We start from the raw sequence: 15,321 nt of genomic DNA on the forward strand, positions 1-15,321 counted from the left end.
TCTTTTTCTTGCGGAATTCCACTAATTTGATTTCGTTTCCATTTTCATATTCAAATAGGTCCCTTAAGTATTTTCATCGAAGGTTGTGGTTGCGTTAAGGCAATCAGGGTCAAACTGTCAGTTAAGAAAATCCCTTCGCTTAATCAATCCGTACGTCTCCAGAACACAATCGAGAATTGACACGTCGCTGATCAATTAGTAATCTCTCTCTTTTCAAGTCGCACTGAAGAACGACCACACAGGATAGCCGTAAGTACGGAATCTAGTGATAGGTTGCATTTTGTCAGTAAATATTACCAACCAACAATGACAGCATCACTATTATTATTTACTACTATTTCTTATACAGAATATTCTAATTCTAACGCTAAACCTGTAATATATGAAAAAAGTCTGGTTTAACATTTTTAGTGCTATTATTCATCTGTATAGCTTAGGTACGTAACTAAATTTATGAGACTTTGGGACCCAACATATTTAAACAAATTATCAGAAGATACTTTCTGTGTAAAAGACGGAAATACAGTTAATACTGATGTTGTTGTTGTTGTTGTAGTCTTCACTCCTGAGACTGGTTTGATGCAGCTCTCCATGCTACTCTATCCTGTGCAAGTTTCTTCATCTCCCAGTACCTACTGCAACCTACATCCTTCCGAATCTGCTTAGTGTATTCATCTCTTGGTCTCCCTCTACGATTTTTACCCTCCACACTGCCCTCCAATGCTAAATTGGTGATCCCTTGATGCCTCAGAACATGTCCTACCAACCGATCCCTTCTTCTGGTCAAGTTATGCCACAAGCTCCTCTTCTCCCCAATCCTATTCAATACCTTCTCATTAGTTATGTGATCTACCCATCTAATCTTCAGGATTCTTCTGTAGCACCACATTTCAAAAGCTTCTATTCTATTCTTGTCCAAACTATTTATCGTCCATGTTTCACTTCCATACATGGCTACACTCCATACAAATACTTTCAGAAATGACTTCCTGACACTTAAATCTATACTCGATGTTAACAAATTTCTCTTCTTCAGAAACGCTTTCCTTCCCATTGCCAGTCTACATTTTATATCCTCTCTACTTCGACGATCATCAGTTATTTTGCTCCCCAAATAGCAAAACTCCTTTACTACTTTAAGTGTCTCATTTCCTAATCTAATTCCCTCAGCATCACCCGACTGAATTCGACTACATTCCATTATCCTCGTTTCGCTTTTGTTAATGTTCATCTTATATCCTCCTTTCAGGACACTGTCCATTCCATTCAACCGCTTTTCTAAGTCCTTTGCTGTCTCTGACAGAATTACAATCTCATCGGCGAACCTCAAAGTTTTTATTTCTTCTCCATGGACTTTGATACCTACTCCGAAATTTTCTTTTGTTTCCTTTACTGCTTGCCCAATATACAGATTGAATAACATCAGCGATAGGCTACAGCCCTGTCTCACTCGCTTCCCAACCACTGCTTCCCTTTCATGTCCCTCTACTCTTATAATTGTCATCTGGTTTCTGTACAAATTGTAAATAGCCTTTCGCTCCCTGTATTTTACCCCTGCCACCTTTAGAATTTGTAAGAGAGTATTCCAGTCAACATTGTCAAAAGCTCTCTCTAAGTCTACAAATGCTAGAAACGTAGGTTTGCCTTTCCTTAATCTTTCTTCTCAGATAAGTCGTAAGGTCAGTATTGCCTCACGTGTTCCAGTGTTTCTACAGAGTCCAAACTGATCTTCTCCGAGGTCGGCTTCTACTAGTATTTCCATTCGTCTGTAAAGAATTCGTGTTAATATTTTGCAGCTGTGGCTTATTAAACTGATTGTTCGGTAATTTTCACATCTGTCAACACCTGCTTTCTTTGGGGTTGGAATTATTATATTCTTCTTGAAGTCTGAGGGTATTTCGCCTGTTTCATACATCTTGCTCACCAGATGGTAGAGTTTTGTCAGGACTGGCTCTCCCAAGGCCGTCAGTAGTTCCAATGGAATGTTGTCTACTTCCGGGGCCTTTTTTCGACTTAGGTCGTTCAGTGCTCTGTCAAATTCTTCACGCAATATCATATCTCCCATTTCATCTTCATCTACATCCTCTTCCATTACCATAATATTGTCCTCAAGTACATCGCCCTTGTATAGACCCTCTGTATACTCCTTCCACCTTTCTGCTCTTCCTTCTTTGCTTAGAACTGGGTTTCCATCTGAGCTCTTGATGTTCATACAAGTGGTTCTCTTATCTCCAAAGGTCTCTCTAATTTTCCTGTAGGCAGTATCTATCTTACCCCCAGTGAGATAAGCCTCTATAACCTTACATTTGTCCTCTAGCCATCCCTGCTTAGCCATTTTGCACTTCCTGTCGATCTCATTTTTGAGACGTTTGTATTCCTTTTTGCCTGCTTCATTTACTGCACTTTTATATTTTCTCCTTTCATCAATTAAATTCAATATTTCTTCTGTTACCCAAGGATTTCTACTAGCCCTCGTCTTTTTACCTACTTTATCCCCTGCTGCCTTCACTACTTCATCCCTCAAAGCTACCCATTCTTCTTCTACTGCATTTCTTTCCCCCATTCCCGTCAATAGTTCCCTTATGCTCTCCCTGAAACTCTGTACAACCTCTGGTTCTTTCAGTTTAACCAGGTCCCATCTACTTAATTTCCCACCTTTTTGCTAAGAAGTTCTAATGACGTGTACATCGAAAACATATTAGGAATATGACACTTATTTTCGTCATTCAGTAATTAATGAAGTTAATAAGACCATTGTTCATATTGTTATTTTATATGAATCAGAGTAATAATATTCGTTTGTGGACACATTGTATATATGAGACAAGTAAGAACCATTGTGACATTTCTGTATGTATGTCGAATGAACCCGATGTGATAATATTAATGGTAATTTCTAGTAACTGTAATACTAACAATCAAGAAAGTTTTTGAAAATATACATATAAATGAAGGAGTTGTGAAACTCGATGTTCACTGTTGATCTGATGCGTGTGACGGACCACCTGTGACGCTTTAAATAATAAAGTGGAAGGCAAATGTGAGGCATCACATATCTATGAATAATCATACAAAGAAATTCGTGCCAACGTCGACGTCAAAGCCAATTTATTCACTCATATTTAAAGAAGAACCCAGAAAGAATTGTTCGTTGCTGCTGCAGAACTAATAAAAGCTTATAAAGTTGTCAAGCATCATCAGTCCTTAGTTTCTCTTGACTATACCGTAGAACTATACGCCGCAATGTATCGTAACTCCAAAGTAACCGTAAAGCAGTCTATAGCGAGGACAAAGGCTGCAGGAGTCGTTAAAAATATTTTCACACCACATACTGTGTTAGAATGCGTAAAAGAATTGCAAGAAACATCATTTGTAGGCACCGACGCATCGAACCAAAGGGTGAAAAGATGTTTCCTTTCGTTATTCAATACTTTACCTAATTGACTGAATCCAAAAGAAACTGTTGAAGTCTGAATCGCAGGAGAACGAAACATTGGAGACAACTGCAAAGTTTTGACTGAGACATGTCAAACATCTGCAAATTCCATTTGATAAATTAATCACTTTTTATGGAGACATTACGAATACCAACTTCGGAGGGCTTTATCTACGCAGCCAGCGTAACGTGTTTCACCAAATTAAAGAAGAACCAAGGAAAAACGTTGAAGGAATTACATCCCTTGCCCAAATACGCCTCAATAGTATATCAACCACTGCTGAAGTCTATACTGTCGACATTGAAAAATGGGCATGTAAACATTTAATTATTTTTCAATATAAGCGGCAAGGACAGGGAAGCGGAAAGAGTTTTGCTTATACGATGATGTCAATCATGAGACTATTCTACCTCAATCATAAACAAGGTGGCTATCGTTAATGCCCGCAGCTGAGAGAATTATTAAGCTTATGATTCCCTTAAAATCATTTTTTGACGGCAAAGACAGGTCTTTTAAAATAATTTCAGATATTTTTAGTAGTCCCGTCCCTGAATTTTACTTCATGTTTATCCTGTAGAACTGGGCACTGTTTGAAAAAATATATAAAAAGCTTGCAGAATAATAGTCTTGATAACTGAAAAAATAAATATATTAATCGACACTCAAATATGTATGAATGAAAGGAAGACTGCCAAACCATTGGTATACAGACCGAGATGAATTTGACCAAATTAAAGCATAAGACCTCTAACCAAGAAATAATTAATTTGATTTCAAAATTTGAGGAAGAAACAATGACTTTCTATACCACAGCATACTTATAGAAATGGGTTATTTCTTTTAATAAATATCAAGTACATGGATGGCTGACTGTATCTGAAACCCCAGATTGGGTGATGATTGAATAAACTATTAAATATCTGACTAAAAATTGTGTGAAGTTTACAGATGACAATTGTTTTCGGGTATATATGTATCTGAAGAACTTTATTGAAACTATGCGTGCCCCGTTTGAATGGAAGGTTAAACACTCCTTGGAAGATATATGTGCTTCATTTCTTAAGAAAACCGAAAATCCTGAACGCAGATGCCAATTGCTAAAATTATGCGAGTATTTGTTTTCTACTCCTGCACACAACGTCATTGTGGAAAGAGTATTTTCGCTGATGTCGTCCCAGTGGACTAGTGAAAGAAATCGACTGGTACCGGGGGCGGTGGAATCAATCTTACAGTGCCAGTTTATCTGGAAGCTGACTCGTATGAAGTTTTACACAAAAGAGAAAAAAGACTTGCTGAAAAAAGTGGAATCTTCCGAAAAATGTGGTGTACCAACTACTTCTGCCCCAACAAGCTCCGTGTTCTAAATAAAAAGATATTACGCTAAATACATTTTTACTTCATTTCTACACCCCCATCTCAGAGTGTCTCTAAGAGATCCCAGCTTGATATGGCAATCCTAATTGTACTTCCAAATGCTGTTTATGTGAAGAATTTCCGAATATTACAGAAGGACACGTTAGGCACCTGAGTTACACCATCCATCTGCACTGTTTATATTTCAAATAGTTTTAACTTTAGCAAAGTTATGTAGGTGATTTTCATTTATCATGAATATTTTTATGGCTCGAATGACTCTTAGCACTATGGGACGTAACATCTGAGGTCATCAGTCCCCTAGAACTTAGAACTACTCAAACCTATCTAACCTAAGGACATCACACACATCTATGCCTACGCAGGATTCGAACGTGCGACCGTTGCGGTCGCGCAGCTCCAGACTGAATTGCCTAGAACCGCTGGGCCTCAACGGCCGGCGAAAATTTTTATGAGCTGGCCTATTCTGGTTGTAGTTCGTTGATATTTGTGACTTAGTATACAAGGTTTTCAAGTATGCTTGATACTGTCAAACTAGTGGGCAATCTAGATTAATGCGGAAACAGCCGAGATCGCTATTGTACAGCCTTCATTGTGACGATCGGTTTCAGCAAACTACGTCATCATCATCAGATCTTCTGTACTACATTTTACTGGATCTTGACTCGATGCTTCTTATATCCTATCACATCAACGAACGATACGTTATGTGAGATGATACGATTTAAAAAGAATTTGTTCAAGATTCAGTGAAATGTAGTACAGAAGATATGATGATGGCAACGCAGTTTGCAGAAGTCTATCGTTACAATGAAAGCCCTACAATAGCGATCTTGGCTGTTGGAAGCTGTACTTCTGTTTCTGTACTAAGATTTCCCATTTTACGAAGCGCACAGTTTAATATTTCATACAGTTGAAGCTTTCCATATATGGTCCAAACAGTAACACTCGAACAGCCAACCTGCTTAGTCTTTTCCGGAAACCTCGTTCCCAGAAACCAGAAGTGATTCAGTATTTATGTATGCTGCATCACTCGTAATCTTTTTCACTGTACAGTATTTGGAATAGTAAGCAGTGATAAGTATTAAAAGCGTTATAATTATTAATGAACTTTCCTGTTAATATGTGATGCTACGAATGTATGTTTCTGCTTGTTTTTTGTTTATGATTTACATACAACGTGAGGATTGGTGGATGCGGAGGGAAAAATCGTTGTGCCGGACGGGAGATACCTTCGCCGAACGCCAGCATTATTCCAATCCACAGTCGTCAGTCTCGGAAGCAAACCTGATGCAGCCAACCAGCGCCCACGATGACAATGAAGGCAAGTGAAGAAATGTTGAAAAAATGAGAGGTAGAGATTATGTTCTGTATTCAGTCTAGTCTTGCCACGAAAGCTCTTACATTGAAGTTACGTAGCGTAAACGTTTCGATTACGTGGCTGTCATGTGCAGAATGTTGCGAAATGCAATAAATGTGTATGAATAGCTGAAGATAATTAAACGTTGAGTGCTGATTTTGTTGAAGACAACTCAGAGAAATTACTATACCTCATTTTTATTAGATTAAAATTAGTAGCAATTGCTAATAGTGTATTAATCTAAAGGACAATTATCACTGTAGCTAACTGTATTAGCCGCATCTCTGAGTACTAGCTTATCGCTGAAACGTGTTTAAAAATATCACGAGAGGATAGCTTTATTTCCAATGTTTTTTCAAATTGAAATCAAAGCTATTTGTTTATCAGTGACGAAAGATAAATCAAAAAGACTTAAAGTTGACAAAAGATGATTGTGTTTTATGGCGAAAATTTCTTCCACTGTCAAAGATTTAACGCATGTTGCTGTGTGCCTGCGAAGCAATGTCTCTGTATTGCTATAATGATGTTACGACTGATCAACAATTACCTTTAGACGATCTGAAATACAAGTTTCTTCGCTCCTAATAACATAATAACCATTAAGCCTTACAGTATCACTGAATTTTTCATAGCGCGCAGAAGAGGGGCGTTACTTTGTGCCCACCACAAAAAATTTTATAATTCAGATTTCGTTAACTTTTACTGACCACTGTTAATAAAATATTGTATAAAGAGCTACTGATGTGTGATAAAGGTCCAGGTCTTTTAGCACTCTCTTCAAAAACGCAATTAGCATTTTTCACTTTTTTCGTCATTTAAGTCTATTTAGTACTGTTTTCTTCAACAGTATGTCTTTACATGGGTAGTAAAAGTCACTATAGAGTTATTGAAGAACACTTTATTATAATTCAAAAATATTACAAATATTTGGGGTTATGTTCAGTAGTTTACATGACATAGTTTGAGGGATCACTTACTCATCACTTTCTTCGGAAACGTCTTCACACTTGGAACACATAACAATTTTCTTGCTATTATTTACTGCATGTGCATCTCTTACAGTTGCTATAGACCATTGCTGTTTTGTTCACTTTATTGTACTTCACTGCTTTTGGCTGGCTTTCACGACAAATGACACCTTCCCCTTCCTCCTTCAGCTTCCTTTGCACTGAACTGCCGAGGCTGAAACCACACACATCTGCAGTCGTCTGATATTCTTAGCTCGTTCTTGAATGTATGATTTCGCGAACTATAGTCGCGAAAAAGGAGTCGCTTATCAGATTTTGTATTATTCCAAACTGGAAAGCTGATCAGAAACAATGAATAACAGTTTAACGGTGCTGTGCTCACAAGAGTATAGAAAATAGAGAGCGGCTGCCTCCTTGTAGCCCTCGTCGATTGTGTTAATGCCGCCTTTTGTCATATTACAGTATAAAATTTACGATTGTTACCTTTTTAGTGTCAGTAGGCGAACCATTGCAACGTCATAATGTTGAATAGATTGCAACAGAAGGTTTTTATTTTTGGGTTTTCACGGGGGATACAGGAAACGATTATGATTGTGACATTTCCAGTACTAGAACCACTGAAAGTAAATTTAATAGAATTCTCTTCTTGAGATGTTTTTCAGTTCTTGAGGTGTACGATACCTATTAGCTTGTAATGTTCCCACGACAGTTAGCTTGCGATTCGTTCACAAATCTTCGTACAAATCAAGTGATGTGTAACATCTGTCTTTGGTAACATAGCGCCCTGAATTATGTATAGTTACAACCAGGCGTTTCACGATAGCTGCAGCTGACTTTTATTTTTGGGGACAATTTTTTCCGTACATACGGCCTCATGCTGAGAACATATTTGGTATTAGAACCTGAGCATTCGTATAAGTATGACATACCTTTCAGGTTACACATTATTGAAGACTTTGTGGGGACAGATGCCACGGAACAATGAAAACATTTCATTAATAACAATGTGCATTCCAGCACAATAATATCTTGGTAGTAATTCCATCTTTTTCTAAACTACTTCTCGTGCTGCAGCTAACTTACATATTTCCTACTCCCGTATCTCGTCTCTCTGTCATCAAATCTGAAGCTGAAGGAATGAAATTCCACTAATAGTAGCAGTATAAACAGACCTTCCTGGAATGCTGGACCATTTATAGGGAGTAGGTGACTTATTATAGCCCTCGTTTCCCGTAACAAGAAGCAACCCTATATATTCCATGAATTCAAGTCTGTCCTGAGTAAATTCTATCTCAATGCTTCTTCATTGGTATTATTTCTTATGACGCTAACAATATTTAGGGAAAAGATCTTTTCAAACGATTCTTTTATTGTTCCTACTTGGTAATATGAGGAGGTCTGGAAGTAAAAACGGTTCCAGTGGTTGTTAAATACACTACTGGCCATTAAAATTGCTACACCACGAAGAAGACGTGCTACAGACGCGAAATTTAACGTACTGGAAGAAGATGCTGTGATATGCAAATGATTAGCTTTTCAGAGCATTCACACAAGGTTGGCGCCGGTGGCGAGACCTACAAGTGCTGACATGAGGAATGTTTTCAATGGATTTCTCATACACAAACAGCATTTGACCGGCGTTGCCCGGTGAAACGTTGTTGTGATGCCTCATGTAAGGAGGAGAAATGCGTACCATCACGTTTCCGACTTTGATAAAGGTCGGATTGTAGCCCAACACGATTGCGGTTTATCGTATCACGCGACATTGCTCCTCATGTTGGCCGAGATCCAATGACTGTTACCAGAATATGGAGTCCGCGGGATCAGGAGGGTAATACGTTATGCCGTACTGGATCCCAACGGCCTCTTATTACTAGCAGTCGAGATGACAGGAATGTTATCCCTATGGCTGCAACAGATAATGCAGCCACGTCTCGATACATGAGTCAACAGATGGGGACGTTTGTAAGACAACAACCATCTGCACGAACAGTTCGACTACGTTTGCAGCAGCATGGACTATCAGCTCGGAGACCACGGCTGCGCTTACCCTTGACGCTGCATCACAGGCAGGAGCGCCTGCGATGGTGTACTCAACGACGAACCTGGGTGCACGAATGGCAAAACGTCATTTTTTCGTATGAATCCAAGTTCTGTTTACAGCATCATGATGGTCGCAAACGTGTTTGGTGACATCGCGGTGAGTGCACATTGGAAGCGTTTATTCGTCATCGCCATACTGGCGTATCACCCAGCGTGATCGCATAGGGTGCCTTTGGTTACATGTCTCGGTCAACTGTTGTTCGCATTGACGGCACTTTGAACAGTGACGTTACATATCAGATGTGTTGTGACCCGTGGCTCTATCCTTCATTCGATCCCTGCGGAACCCTACATTTCAGCAGGATAATGCACGACCGGATGTTGCCGGTCCTGTATCACACTTTCTGGATACGGAAAATGTTTGACTGCTGCCCTGGCCAGCACATTCTCCAGATCTCTCACCAATTGAAAACGTATGGTCAATGGTGGCTAAGCAACTGACTCTTTCCAATACACTCTTGATGAACTATGGTATCGTGTTGTAGCTGCATGGGCAGCTGTACCTGTACACGCCATCCAAGCTGTGTTTGACTCAATGTCCAGGCGTATCAAGGCCGTTATTACGGCCAGAGGTGGTTGTTGTAGGTACTGATTTCTCAGGATCAATGCACACAAATTGTGTGAAAATGTAATCACATATCAGTTGTAGTATGATATATTTGTCCAATGAATACCAGTTTATCATCTGCATTTCTTCTTGGTGTAGCAATTTTAATGGCCAGTAGTGTACTTCTCGCTAACCTCACCAGCTGCGTTAACATCCTCTGGAGGTGCCAGAGTTCGTCTACACAGTGTTTATACACAACCGTTGTCCACATCGTCACTCACAATACATTTCTATCAGCTTCACTCGCCTTTTCAACGCTTTCACCAAATTCAGTTTCGGAACCTTCAGAGTCTTGTAACATGTCCAATGCTTCTATCTCAGTGAAAGATTGACGGTACAATTTTAGTCACATTTTTCTCTCTCACTTGAGGAAACGGCACTGAATATAGACAAATAAGAAACAGCCAGGAACCAAAACGAAATGAATCATTCTTGAGATCATTCTTGCTACCCAAACAGAGAAATTCTGTGCCCAAAAGGTCTACGCTGACTAAATGGTATGATTTATCGAATAAATGACTGCCCTTACACTAAATTTAACGGACTGAGTTCAGCGGAAAGAACTATGTGCTATGAAATCTGGTAGAGGAAATAATAAAAATATAAAAAATATTTTATCAAACTTTTGAAACATGAAATACCAAATTAAATTACCATATTTACAAAATGTGGACACAAAATATTCCACTCCCTCCCTTCTCGGTACCGCAAGGGTTAATCCCTGAGTGAGCTACCAGTAAGCAGAACCTGTAGCCCCAATATGAAATTATACTCCAGACATTTTCAGCGGGTTAAGACCACAGCGTCCACTTAACTAATAGAGAGGTCGAAGCACATAACCACCATCACTATAGCGTACACGGTGCACTCCGGACGGTAAGAATTATACTTTTGTATCACTAAACGAGTGGAGTTTACCATTTGTGTCCCGTATCGTCGCTACGGCGTGCAAACATGGTGAAAACACTGCTCTCTTCTCCGTCTATATACACTGCTTACTGCGTCACGTGACTACAACGCCGTCAGCTACGATTCAATCGCGCGCTGAGCAGAGGGCATAGCGTTCTGGTCATCAGTGTACATTACGTAAATACTAGGGGAGCCATATTGCAGAACATCAGTCTGAAAGTTTATCAAGATCTGATTGTATATTTGTGCAGTCTTTCTTAGATACTGGTTGCTAATAATTGAGTAAACTTCACAAAGCCTGACACTTCTGTTAATAATGTCTGGCAGCTTGTTAACAGAAAAACAAATACCCTGACACGCATCGCTGTGACACGCCTGAAGTCTTCTAAATCTGATGACGACTACTTTCCACCCACGACAACACACTGCTTCCTCTCTACAAACAAATCGTCAATTCAGTTGGCTCTGAGCACTATGGGACTCAACATCTTAGGTCATAATTCCCCTAGAACTTAGAACCTAACTAACCTAAGGACATCACACACACCCATGCCCGAAGCAGGATTCGATTACTGCGACCGTAGCAGCCCCGCGGTTCCGGACTGCATCGCGAGAACCGCACGGCCACTGCGGCCAGCGTCAATTCAGTTCCAAATTTCATTTGGTGGCCCCACATGACTGAGTTCACATGACCTGTGATTTCGGTGTCCGTGCTGGTTGGCATGGTGGACTTTAATATTTTGTAGAATAAATTACGAGTCTAACATTTGGCTCAAAATGATTGACAGTATAATGTACGGTATCATGATTTTATTACAGCTTTAGGACTAACGTGCTCCCTTAAAAACTTATATCACTGCTACTACTTAATGAAGTAGTTGCAGTGACAACAGTCTGGATGATTGACTGATCTGGCATTGTAACACTAACCAAAACGGCCTTGCTGTGCTGGTCCCGCGAACGGCTGAAAGCAAGGGCAAACTACGGCCGTAATTTTTCCTCAGGGCATGCAGCTTTACTGTATGGATAAATGATGATGGCGTCTTCTTGGGTAAAATATTCCGGACGTGAAATAGTCCCCCATTCGGATCTCCATGCGTGGAATACTCAAGAGGACGTCGTTATCAGGAGAAAAAAAAATGGCGTTCTACGGATCGGAGCGTGGAATGTCAGATCTCTTAATCGGAAAGGCAGGTTAGAAAATTGAAAAAGGGAGATAGATACGTTAAAGTTAGATAGAGTGGAATTAGCGAAGTTCGGTGGCAGGAGGAACAAGGCTTTTGATCAGGTGAATACAGGGTTATAAATACAAAATCAAATAGGGGTAATGCAGGAGTAGGTTTAATAATGAATAAAAAATAGGAGTCCGGGTAAGCTACTACAAACAACATAGTGAAGGCATTATTGTGGCCAAGATAGACACGAAGCCCACGCCTACAACAGTAGTACAAGTCTATATGCCAACTAGCTCTGCAGATGACGAAGAAATTGAAGAAATGTGTGATGACTTAAAAGAAATTATTCAGATAATGAAGGGAGATAAAAATACGATCGTAGGGAAAGGAACAGAAGGAAACGTATTAGGTGAATATGGATTGGGGGTAAGAAATGAAAGAGGAAGCCGCCTCGTAGAATTTTGCACAGAGTATAACTTAATCATAGCTAACACTTGGTTCAAGAATCATAAAAGAAGGTTGTATACTTGGAAGAACCCTGGAGATACTAAAAGGATTTACATAATTTATACAATCGTAAGACAGAAATTTAGGAACCAGATTTTAAATTGGAAGACATTTCCAGGAGCAGATGTGGACTCTGACCACAATCTATTGGTTTTGTACTGTAGATTAAAACTGAAGAAACTGCAAAAAGGTGGGAATTTAATGAGATGGGACCTGGATAAGTTGAAAGAACCAGAGGTTGTACAGAGTTTCAGGAATAGCATAAGGAAACAATTGACAGGAATGGGGGAAAGAAATACAGTAGAAGAAGAATGGGTAGCTCTGAGGGATCAAGTAGTCAAGGCAGCAGAGGATCAAGTAGGTAAAAAGGTAAGTGCTAGTGGAAATCCTTGGGTGACAGAAGAAATATTGAATTTAACTGATGAAAGGAGAAAATATGAAAATGCAGTACATAAAGGAGGCAAAAAGGAATACAAACGTCTCAAAAATGGGATCGACAGGAATTGCAAAATGGTTAAGAAGGTACGGTTAGAGGACAAATGTAGGGATGTAGAGGTTTATCTCACTAGGACTAAGATAGATACTGCCTACAGGAAAATTAAGAGACCTTTGGAGAAAAGAGAACCACTTGTATGAATATCAAGAACTCAGATGGAAACCCAGTTCTAAGCAAAGAAGTGAAAGCAGAATAGTGGTAGGAGTATATAGAGGGTCTATACAAAGGCGATGTACTTGAGGACAATGTTATAGAAATGGATGAAGATGTAGATGAAAATGAAATGGGAGATATGATATCGCGTGAAGAGTTTGACAGAGCACTGAAAGACCTAAGTCGAAACAAGTCCCCGGGAGTGGACAACTTTCCATTAGAACTACTGACAGCCTTAGGGGAGCCAGTCCTTACAAAACTCTACCGTCTGGTAAGCGAAATGTATGAGACAGGCGAAATACCCTCAGACGTCAAGAAGAATATAATAATTCCAATCCCAAAGGAAGCTGGCTTTGACAGATGTGAAAATTACCGAACTATCAGTTTAAAAAGTCACAGTTGCAAAATACTAACGCAAGTTCTTTACACACGAATGGAAAAACTGGTAGAAGCCGGCCTCGGGGAAGATCAGCATGGATTCCGTAGAAATACGGGAACACGTGAGGAAACACTGACCTTAAGGGTTATCTTAGAAGCTAGACTAAGAAAAGGCAAATTTACGTTTCTAGCATTTGTGAACTTAGGGAAAGCTTTTGACAATGTTCACTGGAATATTCCAAATTCTGAAGGTGGCAGGGGTAAAATACAGGGAGCGAAAGGCTATTTACAATTTGTACAGAAACCAGACGGCAGTTATAAGAATCGAGGGACATGAAAGGGAAGCAGTGGTTGGGAAGGGAGTAAGGCAGGGTTGTAGCCTCTCCCTGATGTTATTCAATACGTATATTGAGCAAGCAGTAAAGGAAACAAAATAAAAATTCGGAGTAGGTATTAAAATCCACGTAGAAGAAATAAAAACTTTAACATGCGCCGATGACATTCTAATTCTGTCAGAGACTGCAAAGGACTTGGAAGAGCAGTTGAATGGAATGGACTGTGTCTTGAAAGGAGGATATAAGATGAACATCAACAAAAGCAAAACGAAGATAATGGAATGTTATCGAATTACGTCGGGTGATGCTGAGGGAATTAGATTAGGAAATGAGACACTTAAAGTAGTAAAGGTGTTTTGCTATTTGGGGAGCAAAATAACTGATGATCGTCGAAGTAGAGAGGATATAAAATGTAGACTGGCAATGGGAAGGAAAGCGTTTCTGAAGAAGAGAAATTTGTTAACATCGAGTATAGATTTAAGTGTCAGGAAGTCGTTACTGAAAGTATATGTATGGAGTGTAGCCATGTATGGAAGTGAAACATGGACGATAACTAGTTTGGACAAGAAGAGAATAGAAGCTTTCGAAATGTGGTGCTACAGAAGAATGCTGAAGATTAGATGGGTAGATCACATAACTAATGAGGAAGTTTTGAATAGGATTGGGGAGAAGAGAAGTGTGTGGCACAACCTGACTATATGAAGGGATCGGTTGGTAGGACATGTTCTGAGGCATCAAAGGATCACCAGTTCAGTGCTGGAGGGCAGCGTGGAGGGTAAAAATTGTAGAGGGAGACCAAGAGAAGAGTACACTAAGCAGATTCAGAAGGATGTAGGTTGCAGTAGATATTGGGAGATGAAGAAGACCTTCAGAGGATAGAGTAGCATGGAGAGCTGCATCAAACCAGTCTCAGGACTGAAGACCACAACAACAACAACAACTACTTAATGAAATATCATGTCCTTTTCAGTCAAATACGATATCATAATAAATCGAATGTAGTAGCATAAGGAAATTCTGATACGCTTCTCACATTAAAGGCAGATATCGTCAAATAAAAATTTTCTAGCTTTACTAGTATAACTGTGCAAACGTGTCTATGGAGAGGAAAATAAGTGCGCTTTCGGATTTACCTAGTGACCGATCGCGCAGCACTGCAGAATAGTTCGAATTTTTTAACAAAATAGAGGCTTGTTATGTCTTCTTGCAAGATTGGTAGTTGCATTATAAGTAAATGAGTGTAGTTGGGGTTGATTACATCACATGAGCTAGCTGCACAAGAAATACATTTGCAGTTCAAAAAATTATTCATTAAAACATAACTCAGTTGTAGCAGTACTAACTGGCTGAGCAACTCTAGTAGGCAACCAATTTCACGAAAAGCAAACTCAGACTTTTATTCGCAACTCACGAATAATCGGTCTGACTTTTAGTTTCACTAGGTATGTTCAGCACACCTCCCTAAGAAAACTTCATCTATGGTCTCACGTGCACAAAAACCCTGACTCAGAATTTGAAA

The sequence above is a fragment of the Schistocerca gregaria genome, chromosome 5, assembly GCF_023897955.1.
Source record: "Schistocerca gregaria isolate iqSchGreg1 chromosome 5, iqSchGreg1.2, whole genome shotgun sequence".
Taxonomy (NCBI): domain Eukaryota; kingdom Metazoa; phylum Arthropoda; class Insecta; order Orthoptera; family Acrididae; genus Schistocerca; species Schistocerca gregaria.